This window comes from Danio rerio, chromosome 9, assembly GCF_052040795.2.
Source record: "Danio rerio strain M-AB ecotype USA chromosome 9, GRCz13ab, whole genome shotgun sequence".
NCBI lineage: Eukaryota > Metazoa > Chordata > Actinopteri > Cypriniformes > Danionidae > Danio > Danio rerio.
In genome coordinates this window covers 47,127,580-47,139,156 of record NC_141029.1, presented here as the reverse complement: position 1 = coordinate 47,139,156, position 11,577 = coordinate 47,127,580, and the positions used below count along the sequence as shown (strand labels likewise).

The window sequence follows — 11,577 nt, the reverse complement described above, 5'->3', positions numbered from 1 at the left end:
CCTTCTGAAATGCTGGCTGGCAGTAGGTGTTTATGATCCTCTGTGTCGAGTTTCTTTGCTGGTGTTTTTTTTTTTTCTGAACGCTACATTAATGTACAGGTGGCTCAAAATCACTCATTTATTGGTGGGAGCTGGCGGAGGTGCAATAAATCAGGTTTATTTTGTACACTAACATAACAGATATCCGTACAGCAATGAATATTAACGTGTATCCGGTCAAATTTTCTATGATGTGCGTTGTGTGTGTGTCTGTCTGTGCGTGAACTTTGTAACAACATTGTGTGCGACTCATCATTGCAACTCCACAACAAATACATCAAATAATCATTGGGAAAGTTCTTACTGTAGTATTTCTCACAAACGTTATGCGAGATCTGCTTCCCTCATGTCCGTCACTGTGCTGTTTATCTGACTCAGTAGAGACGGAGACTAAGGCACACTCTGACAGGCACGTGGAAAACAGTAAACAGGGAGAACAAGCATTAAAGGCACAGACAACAAAAACAGCTACATTGTGCTCAAAGCAGAAAATAACAATACTCTGAAAGGTATAATAAATAAGCTGATGGGTGTTTTGACCTGAAACTTTACAGACACATTCTGGGGACACAAAAATAGTTATTTTAAATCTTCATAAAGGGGTAAAACCTTATAAGAAATATTTTAGGTACATCAAAAATGTGGTTATGATGACCATCCGACAACCTAATCTAGCTAAAAATAGTGGTTCAAATGTCACCAAATTAAGTACTTCATAGTTAAATTAAAAATGAGGTTAATCACTGCAAAAAGTCCACTTTTGGGGAAAAATAAACACCCCTTTTTATCAGGCTTTCTACAGCTCTGCATGTACATGGATATTTCTATAAAATGAGTGAGTTTTTTTTGTTTTGAAAGATAATTCAGTCCATATGAAAACGCACTGTGATGCATGTGAAGGGAACACTGAACCAACAGGCAGAGATAACAACACTTAAGCTGAGTTCACACCAAATAGGGAACTAACTATATTTCACGTGTAAATTGCACATACGTTTTTTGATTTCCTCAAGTGCCAGATTTGTGTACTTCATCCACCACTGATGATTGGATCACAAGTGGTCAGCTCAGATCAATTACATGCATTCAAATGCATCACTTGGGGCCACTTGTGTTTAGATTTCCCTCTTAATTCATCACATTCTACATTACTTTCAGGGGAGCGTTCAGTGTGATGAGCGTTTAAATGAACAAACTCATCATACACGGCTTCCATGCAAATGGAAAAGCAAATCAATGAAAAATATGCAGATGACAGCTACCATTCTGATAATAGCCTATTCTGGTACAAGACAGAGGAGCATGAATAACCTGCTTTGGATAACACTGGGAAGATTTTAGACTATATACACCTCTATTTAGTGTCATCCACTTGTGATTGGTCTACTTATAATTACACAACCGAAAACCGCCACACAGCAATCGTGGCTTAGCAACCATAGCTACGTGCAGGAGGTCTGTCAAGCTTTCGAGCGAGGGAAACAAGCCAAAGTGTTGTGCATAAGGATTGAGCAAATCTGATACCTAAAAGTTTGGATGGGGTGGATTTTTCTTTCTTTTCCAAAACCATAATCCCACGGGGAGAAATGCCAATGTGGATCAAGCTGTCATGGGTGCTAAAGTGGGGTTAAGTTGGTTTTGTTTTCGATATTCCTGACACTTTCAGTGATAGACGGCAAAATTTACCCAATGTTGGGTTTGTATATATTTGACCAAGAATTGCTTTATGACAATGATTTACAATTCCAGTCATTGGGACACCCTACACTGCACAATTTTTATGTTTTCCTTACTCGAAACACTAGATTCAGATCATCAGCTTGTTAACAGAGAGGTTTATGAACTGATCCTTGTGTGTTAAATAAGATAAATACATAAAATGTGCATGACAGGGCGTCCTGAGGACCGGAATTGGGAACCAATGGGTTACGACAACATAGATTTTATACAAAACACAAATGCTTTTCAAATCCAAATCCACAAAAGAATTGTTAGTCTGCATTATTTAAGGCACGGAGCCAGGAACACTTCCTAAAAAACATTATAATTTGAACGGCATCTGTGCTTATGTTAGTCTTATTTTAATATTCCCAAGGTTTCCATAATTCTGGACCAGGCCGTATCCTGAGCAGCTGCTGTGGTGTCCATGGAAGAGTGCAGAGCATGAGACAAATTCCTGTAAGACCCCAGTGACAGACGAATCCTTGCATTGATCCTGAAGGGCCAGCCTGTACACCAGCCATTGAACCCTCCTACCTGCAGCTTCTCCACGATAGACTTCTCCAGCCTCCGGCGCCTAGACTGCAGCTCTGCACAAGACGTTTGGCCATAGGAGAAATGGTCGTGCCCAACTGAGCCTGGTGTCTCTCAGGGTTTTTTTTCCACACTTGGCCATTTCACCAAGGAAGCTGCTGACATAAATGACATTTAATAGGGAACATCCAGGGTGCATGAAGCAGAAGAGTATCTTTAGAATGAAATGTTAAAATTTCAAAGGTCTTCTAGGGCCAGAGTAAGCCTCTTCAAATAAGCATTAGCGTCTGCTTTGTAGATAAACCACTGTGCGATTCAGGATTCTTAGCATTAATAATCTATTTAAGAATGGTAGCGAATAGTTAGTGTTTATTCAACCTGTACTTGCCATCCCAATTCAACCACAGCATGAGCAAGAATTCCCCAGGACGTCTCTCTGATTTGATTTAGGGGGGAAATATAAATTATGCAACTTAAGGGATGAGTTTCTCTATTGTTTTCATGTGCCTTTGTTGCTCCCTGCTTCTCAATGGCGGCTCAATCAATCAAGCGCTCTCTCAGGCCACAATCCTCATTTTCCAGCTTCTGCTTTTCAACAGGCGGACAATGGAGCTTTGCCTTAGCGATTCACCTTGAGCGCAGGTGAAACCTCAGCGGGATCGAGTGACACTTTCTGTCGTCTTCCGTGTCTCTCACTGTCCCAGCTGTCTGCCGAGTCACGCGATATGTCTTTTGGAGATTCGGAGCGGTTTAGCTGTGCACGTGAAGCATTCAATTTCATGCCGGGGCAGAGATTGCTCTGGCTGTGACAACATCAGCGGGTCCTTTTGTCAGCGCAGTGGATGTTCAATAATCGCTCGATAGCCTGAATTACTATTGATAAACAGATCCGCGATGTGGGCCAACCGAAGATTTAAAAAGTGGGTTGTGCTGTTCAGTGGCCTGTTTAGTAATGTTTGAGACTGTACATTTTCATCATTGTGAATGTACGTGTGTTAGAGCAATAATTCACTCCAAATGCTCACCCTATTGTTATTTTAAACCTGTATGATTTCATCTTCAAACTGTAGTGCCAGGGAATGCAGCATTAAATAAAATGTATAACATAATATAACATGATATAACAACATAACACGACATAACATGGTAAAATGTATAACATGACAACAAAACACAACACAGCATAGCATAGCATAACATAACATGACATGAAAATATAACACAAAATACCATAACAGCATGGCATAGCATAGCATGACAACATGACATGACATAACATAACATAGTATGGCATAACCTAGTATAAAGTAGCAAAACAGCCCCACAACATGATGCTGCCTTTCCCATACTTCACAGTTGTGATGGTGTTCCTAGGTTTGTACGCTTTCCCCTTTGCCCTCCGAATGTAACACTGGTCATTATGGCCAAATAGTTCAATCAATTCACAGTGTAATTTAGCAAATTGTAATCTAGCTATTTTTGTTAATTCTGGCTTGTTGATTTTCCTATGTTGTCACACAAGAAAGCAGTGTGTTTGAGGTTTTCTTTAAATACTCTTCTACAGTTGTGCCTCTAATTAGCTCTAATGTTGTCAATTAGCCAATCAGAAACTTCCAAAACCTTGACACCATCATCTGAGCTTTTTCAGACGCATAATAATCTTATTGTATGTAAACTTGACTTTCAATAAAAGTTACAATTTCTCAAAAAATATCTCTCATTATTCTGCTATTAAGCAAAACAGAAACAAATTTGATAATCATAACTTACCTAAAAGAGAAAAAGTTTAGTCACATTATCTTCAGACTTTTTTTTAAATGGTTATGTGCCTTTTTATACTGTGTGTGTAAACTTCTAGATTCAACAGTATATCAGTGTAAAATATTATTGTCCGCTGCTCTGTCATCCTAGGGCCACTGGGTAGTGGTGAGCCTGGGTGTGTGACCTCCCTTTCATTGCTGTTTGCAGCTTTAATACAGACTTATTTAACTATATATTATTTCTTAAACATTATATTTTTTCAAACTACTAAAATGTCAATAAAAGTCACTAATTTCCAACATCAAAAGTCGACACTGCAGATCTCAAAGTCCCATAATGCAATTCACAACCATAAATAAATGGAAAACACTTCTGTTGAATCACAATTTACGGAAACTGTTGATTAACAGATATTTTTTTACAATGTATCTGTGCTTGAGTAAAATTGAAAGTGAATACTTTTCAGGGATCGAAATGAACCTTTTTTCTTGGTAGCACCGGTGCTCCTAACTTCAAAGATTTTAGCGCACCAGACAAAATTTTGTTGTACCCACTAATTATGAGCACAGTTACTACACATTATATATTAACAGATTTATTGCATTTGAAATCAACTCTAATCAAAACTAACAAATTAAAAAAAATCTGCATGTGCTCACTGTCTCTGCACGCACTGCTTGACGTGAATGAGATGAACTGAATTAACAATAATAACTGTGCTGTTCTCACAGGTGGTGTCTGATATTGCACAGATGATATTGACATATAACTTATTATTCACATACGTCATCTTAATAGCAATAACGGTCTTTTCATGAGTTGCAACATTAGTTTCATCTCGGTGAATGCATGCTCTTTAGCGATTGTGAACGTGGTGTCAGTCGCACCACTTACAGCATCATGACGATTAAATGAAGGATTAAATAACGCTAGAACATTTCATGCTTAAAATGTGTAGATTCAGTGGCAAACACTGTTACCTGAAAACCCCGACCGGCTTTACGGTGAATGGCTTTAGTCATTTTCATAGCGAACTCTTAACTACTAGATGTCTTTTATCCACTCTTTGAAAAGTGTAAATGCTGAATTGACATTCATTACATGATCCCTAGTCAAATGTATAATTTGTTTGTAACTTTAGGTGGTTTCTAAAACTAAATCTGCCAGTGTTGTTTTCATTCTCTCGTTTCCAGAGAATACATTTACATTTTTGCGGCTGTAGCTCCCTGTCTTCGAAACTAAGTGATTGACAGCTGATATTAACCAATCCATTCGTGTTCTGTTCTAGCGCAGTGGACCAATAAGAAGAGCTTGAAGGCGGGACAAGCATTGAGGGCTTTGTTTACTGCAGCAAGTTGACATGTCAACTGTTTTAAACCATTCCTAAGCGATGTGTTTGGTCTTTTTAGGGTCAAAGATGCTTAAATATGTGAATGTCTCCAAAATCTGCGCATGTGGTGAACATTTTGCTGTGAAAACTGTTAGCACTTTATGCACTTGCACAAATGCTCACAAAAATATTTTGAGGTTGCACAGATAAAATTTCGGGCGTATATGTGATCAAAACGTTTCTGTACTTTTACTCAAGTATTTGATTTATGCTAAATTCAATTACAGTTTGAATTTTATGAAATTTCATGAAGTTTATTACTATTAGTTTCAGGACACAAGGTGGCAAAGACGAGCAGGCATTCCGCCGTTCCTCATGGCTGGTAAACAGAAGCTCCTGGCAGACCTGGCACAGTGGGGAGCAACATAAAACACAAAGCTTGTCTTTCCTTCAACTTCACTTACACTAAAAACTGTCACAAAGCTGGTAAACAACAAGACTCAGAGTGGCAATATGCCACTCCATAAACGCTTCTCCTTCACTCGCTTCAACAAAGCTGAAGAAATGTCTGGCTTACATGCAAGGAACCATTCAAACACATCACATTTTGGCAAGTGCGGCTGCGGTCTGCCAGCCAATGTGAGGAGAGAAAGAGCAAGAAGTGTTGTGAAGAACTCCTGGAGAAGGACACGAATAATAGCAATTCCCCACAGGGCAAAAAATAAATAAATAAGCCGTCAAATATTTTTATTAAAAAAATTAATTGTCAAACAATTTATCGTAGCCTCAAGCTGCGAAAAAAAATGCGGTTGTTCACCCTCATGGTCTCCTACTAATTAGCTACTTTCTCAATGTGTTTTACAGAACATGGTGCTGCAGGCTGGGTGTTTCCAAGGATAGAAGAACACCGTTAAACAACGAATAACGCTGTTTTACACCCAGTGAGGCGGAGAATACAGAGGCTTGCACTTTGTCAGCTTAATTAGACAGAATAAGCGAGAATTTAGCACTGCAGACATGTGCAGACCCTGCATGTGTAGTAGCCTTAAAGAGACAGTTCGCCTGAAAATGAAAATGTTGTCCTCCCACTCACCCTCATGTTGTTCCATACTACTGTTGTTGACTTTCACAAAGTGAAATGCTGGGCAGAATGTCTAGGCAGCTACAAAGAAATAAAAGACAAAAAGATATTACAAAACTTTCATAAAACAGTCCATAACATTTCTGAAGCAATAAACAATAGAAGTCACAATTATCAGCCATTCTGTTAATTTTTTTTTCTTTTTAAATATTTCCTAAATGATGTTTAACAGAGCAAGAAATTTTTCACAGTACTTCCTAAAAATATTTTTTCTTCTGGAGAAAGTCTTATTTGTTTCATTTCAGCTAGAATAAAAGCAGTTTTTAATAATAATAAAAAGTAGGGTCAATGGTGTTAGCCATATTTTTTATGAATGATCTTTTTAAACTAATAAAGAAGTCACATGCATTGATAATGTAGCATGAACAGTTGGAACTCCTAAACATCTTGATGGTTCTGTGGGTCTCGTCTATTAAATCTGATCTTTAATTTGTAATTTCTGATTAATTCAAGATGGGTGATTGCCTGGGCCATTCAACAGCTTGATTTTCTTTCTCTGAAAGCATTTGAGAGTTTTCTTGTTTTGGATCATTGTCTTGCTGAAATGTCCACCCTGTTTTCATCTTCATCATCCTGCTAATGTAGATGTTGGACTGCAGCAGCTAATATTCATATACAATGAGGAAGGGCAGAGGGTTGCTGAAGAACTACTGAGAAATTTCAGCTGCTGTCTGGGCTTTTGCTGCCTTTTTACACCTTCCTTTCTTCATGTGTTCAATACTTTTTTTTGTTGCATCATTTAATGTAATTACACATAACTTAATTTGTAACCTAATTAGATTTGTTTTCTTTTCATATATGTATTTCGTTGGTTATTATCAACATCTGGTGAAAATTTCAAGTCAACAACACCTTTAGAAATGTTTTCTGAGAAAAACAATGATGTGTTCAATACTTATTTCTCCCACTGTATATCTATGTCTTTTATTTGACTTTGCGATACGTCAAAGGGTTAGTTCACCCAAAACTGAAAGTTCACAAATTTTTTACTCACCCTTCACTTGTCAAAAAACAGTTACGAATTTCTGTTTTCATGATCAACTCAAGATAGGGGATTGGCTGGGCCATTCTACAGCTTGATTTTCTTTCTCTGAAAGCATTTGAGAGTTTTCTTGTTTTGGATCATTGTCTTGCTGAAATGTCCACCCTGTTTTCATCTTCATCATCCTGCTAATGTAGATGTTGGACTGCAGCAGCTAATATTCATATACAATGAGGAAGGGCAGAGGGTTGCTGAAGAACTACTGAGAGATTTCAGCTGCTGTCGGGGCTTTCGCTGCCTTTTTACACCTTCCTTTCTTCATGTGTTCAATACTTTTTTTTTTTTGCATCATTTAAATTAACTACACACAACTTTATTTGTAACCTAATCAGATTTGTTTTCTTTTCATATATGTATTTCTTTGGTTATTATCAACATTTGGTGAACATTTCAAGTCAACAGCACCTTTAGAAATGTTTACTGAGAAAACCGGTGATGTGTTCAATACTTATTTCCCCCACTGTATATCTATGTCTTTTATTTGACTTTGCGATACGTTAAAGGAATAGTTCACGCAAAACAGAAAGTTCACAAATTTTTTACTCACCCTTCACTTGTCAAAAAACAGTTACGAATTTCTTTTTTCATGTGCTGTACAGAAAACAAATTGAAAAATGTTGGAAACCAGTAACCATTGACTTCCATAGTATTTGTTTTTCATAATATGTTTCTAACATTCTTTAAAATACTATCTATCTAATATCTATTTGGACACACTTGAAGGTAAGTAAACTGAGTACATTTTCATTTCGGGGTCACCTATCCCTTTAAGACAGCTCGTATGACAAGCAAAAACCTATTTTATTACTCATGCTGTCTGACAGCCAACATTTTGTGAGCTCAGAAAACTACATCAGGAGTTTAAACTGACAAGACTTTAAAACGAATGCAGAGGTTTTTGATGTTGCTGTAGTAACGCACACACAAGCTGTAAAGTTACCACCCTTTTCTGGAAAGGGGCAGGTAACAACAGCTCATTTGCATTTTAAGAGACACCCCCAAATATAGCATGCTGATGCTTGCAGATACTACAAAATAATAGATCTCAGAGGTATTTTGAGCTAAAATTTCACAAACACATCTAGAGGACACCTAAAACCTACAGTGGGGAAAAACAGTATTAAACACATCAGCATTTTTCTCAGAAAACATACTTCTAAGGGTGCTGTTGACTTGAATTTTCACTGGATGTTGGTAACAACCAAAAAAATTCACATATGCAACGAAAACAAATCTAGTTACTTTACAACTTGAGTTAATATGTAATAAAATGAAATAATGCAGGAAAAAAGTTTTGAACACATGAAGAAAGGCAGCTGTAGAAAGGCAGTAAACACCCAGACAGCAGCTGAAATCTCTCAGTAGTTCTTTTAGCAACCCTCTGCCCTTCCTCATTGTAAATGAATATAAGCTGCTTCAGTCAAACATCTACATCAGCAGGATGATGAAGATGAAACCAGGATGGATTTTTCAGCAAGACAATGATCCAAAACACAGCCAAGGACACTCTCAAATGCTTTCAGAGAAAGAAAACCAAGCTCTAGAATAGCCCAGCCAGTCATCTGACTTGAACCCAAAAGAAAATAGAAAATACAGATCAGATTTGATAAACGAGATCCACAGAACCATCAAGACTTTCACACTCTGTTGAAGTCAAAGCAATGCATGTGACTTCATACTCCATATGAGAGGTGTCTTTAAGCTGCCATCATCAAAATACTTTTATATTATAAAGTATTAAATACATTTCAGTAGTTTAGTAATTTCTCATTGTGTCATTGCATTGTTATTAGACATAACAAATTTTTAGGATTTTTTAGTTTTTTTTTTTTTTTTTTTTTTACGTTTGTATTATTTGGGTTTTTACCAAACTCTGGTTCAACTCCATGTCAACAGCTCTTTTAGAAATATTATTCCTAGGAAAAAACATGATGTGTAATTATGAGGTAATTATTCAATACTTATTTCCTCCATTGTATATAAAAAAGCATGATATGACCCTTTAAAGTTTACAGAAAATTAAGTCATATGACCTTTAAAAACATTCAATGTGCTACACATCTTTTATGAAACACAATTCACAGAATAGTCTATTGCATGGAAAAAAAATATGGCTTTAAGGAAAAGAAAATAGGATCATGACAAAAGTGTTTCATTTTTAAGTGATCCATCCCTTTCATTTGGAAACGTCTGCTTATATTCATACCCTCCCTTTTAAACGACCCAATTCCGGACCAAATGGGAATTTTATGGAAGAATCAGGCAATTAATCATTTCCTTTATAACTTGCAAAGGCACAAGGCATCAAAATAACAGAAAAAAAACAAGTTTGAGTAAATTACAACCATCCAGCATGATGCCATTATTGGCTGTACACTAAACACAGACTCAGACTCAACATTCTGTAAAAATCATCTGACCGTAATCATGTCATTTGAGAGTATTTAATTAGTTCCTGCAGTTAAGACAGACTCCTGTGTCTCCTCTAAATTACATTTCTACATGAAGTGCTCGTGTCCGGCATTGTCTAATTCCTCTAATTTCCCCATTAGAATCGAACAATAACTTCATGGATGAAAAATAAGCCATTTCACGTTTGACATCCATCATTTTCCAACATGTTGAGTCTGTCCTCAGTGCAGCGTAGATTTCTAATGAATACCATACCATAAAATAGTGGAAAACATGCCAATACAGAGAGTGGAGAGGATTCAGACAAAGACATTCCCTAGTGCACAACCCCAGACCCTTCTTTTGTTTCTTAAGAGCTTTCAGATGGTCCTGTACAAACCATAAGTACAGTATCGTACATGTTCAAAGACTGTACAGTTGAAGGCAAAATTATTTGGCTTGCTGTCAAATTAGAATTATTTTTTTAAATATTTCCCAAGAGCTTTTTAATGGAGAGAAGATATTTGCAACACAATTTAAAAACATAATCGGTTTAATAACCAATTTCTAATAATTTTTTAGTGTCTTTGCCATGCTGCACCCGCTTCTAATGTTAACGGATCACTTTATTGAATAAGTGTTATTAGTGGATAGATATGGGCCAGTAGGGGCTTCTTCACCAACTAGTAGGCCCAGACGGCTGTTATCATACATCCACACTATTAATCAGCTATACTAATAGAAAAGAATGCAGTTCCACATCTGTTTTTACATTACTGTGATGGTTGGGTTTAGGGTTGGGGTAGACGTTAATAAAATACAATTAATGGGAAATTTAATAAATAATATAAATAATTCTCGTTGACTTCCAGCCGCAACCGTACAGTATTATAGAAATACACACTACAATGAATGCTAGAAGCAAAAACGCACTTTTTTTGTCGATGAAACAAAAATTCATTCAGTTCAAGACAGTTAAGTATTTTTTTATTATTTAGTACAGTTTGCTAATATACTGCAAATGTTGCCACAGAAACAAACAATCGCTGTGCCTGATCATGACAACTGATCCAATCAGCTTTACACACCATAATTACCTCATAATTACAGCAATTCAAAGATGACGTAAATGCATCATTAGGACAGAAACATACTTTATCCAAGCACACCAAATAAAATATCAGTGCTTGGCTATAGACACATTATGCATTGCAATCATGTGCACTTTAAGGAAACTATGAGAAAGTTTGAAATCGAATGCATTTGTTTGTATGGTTCTATATGGCAATTAGGGAAGCTGCTGATTGATCAGTTTCTCAGATTTGGGTTTGTTCACATGCAAGGGATAAAATGAGAGCCTGTGCCTCTGCCCTTTTAACCTTTCAATTCAATTCAATTCAATTCAATTCAATTCAATTCAATTCAATTCAATAACTGCTTTATTGGCATGACAAAAAACAAAGTAAACACTGTAATTACTATATATATATATATATATATATATATATATATATATATATATATATATATATATATATATATATATATAGTAGCATAATAATAATAAAAAATACAAATAAAATAAAAATTATAAATCAGAATAAACTGTACATTTAACAC

The 11,577-nt window shown here is 36.4% G+C and overlaps 1 long non-coding RNA gene across 8 annotated transcripts in view; it reads right to left on the bottom strand.

Moving 5' to 3' along the window:
* Window positions 1-1,965: 1,965 nt before the first annotated feature.
* LOC147835398 (uncharacterized) overlaps window positions 1,966-11,577 on the bottom strand; it is a 126,309-nt gene continuing 116,697 nt past the window's right edge. For 4 of the 8 annotated variants that reach the window (XR_015499833.1, XR_015499834.1, XR_015499835.1 and 1 more), the window contains one exon: window positions 4,108-6,545. This is a non-coding gene — a long non-coding RNA (uncharacterized LOC147835398). Of the gene's footprint in view, window positions 6,546-11,577 lie in introns of all 8 variants that reach the window. The other 4 variants (XR_015499832.1, XR_015499830.1, XR_015499829.1 and 1 more) reach the window with 2 other exon arrangements.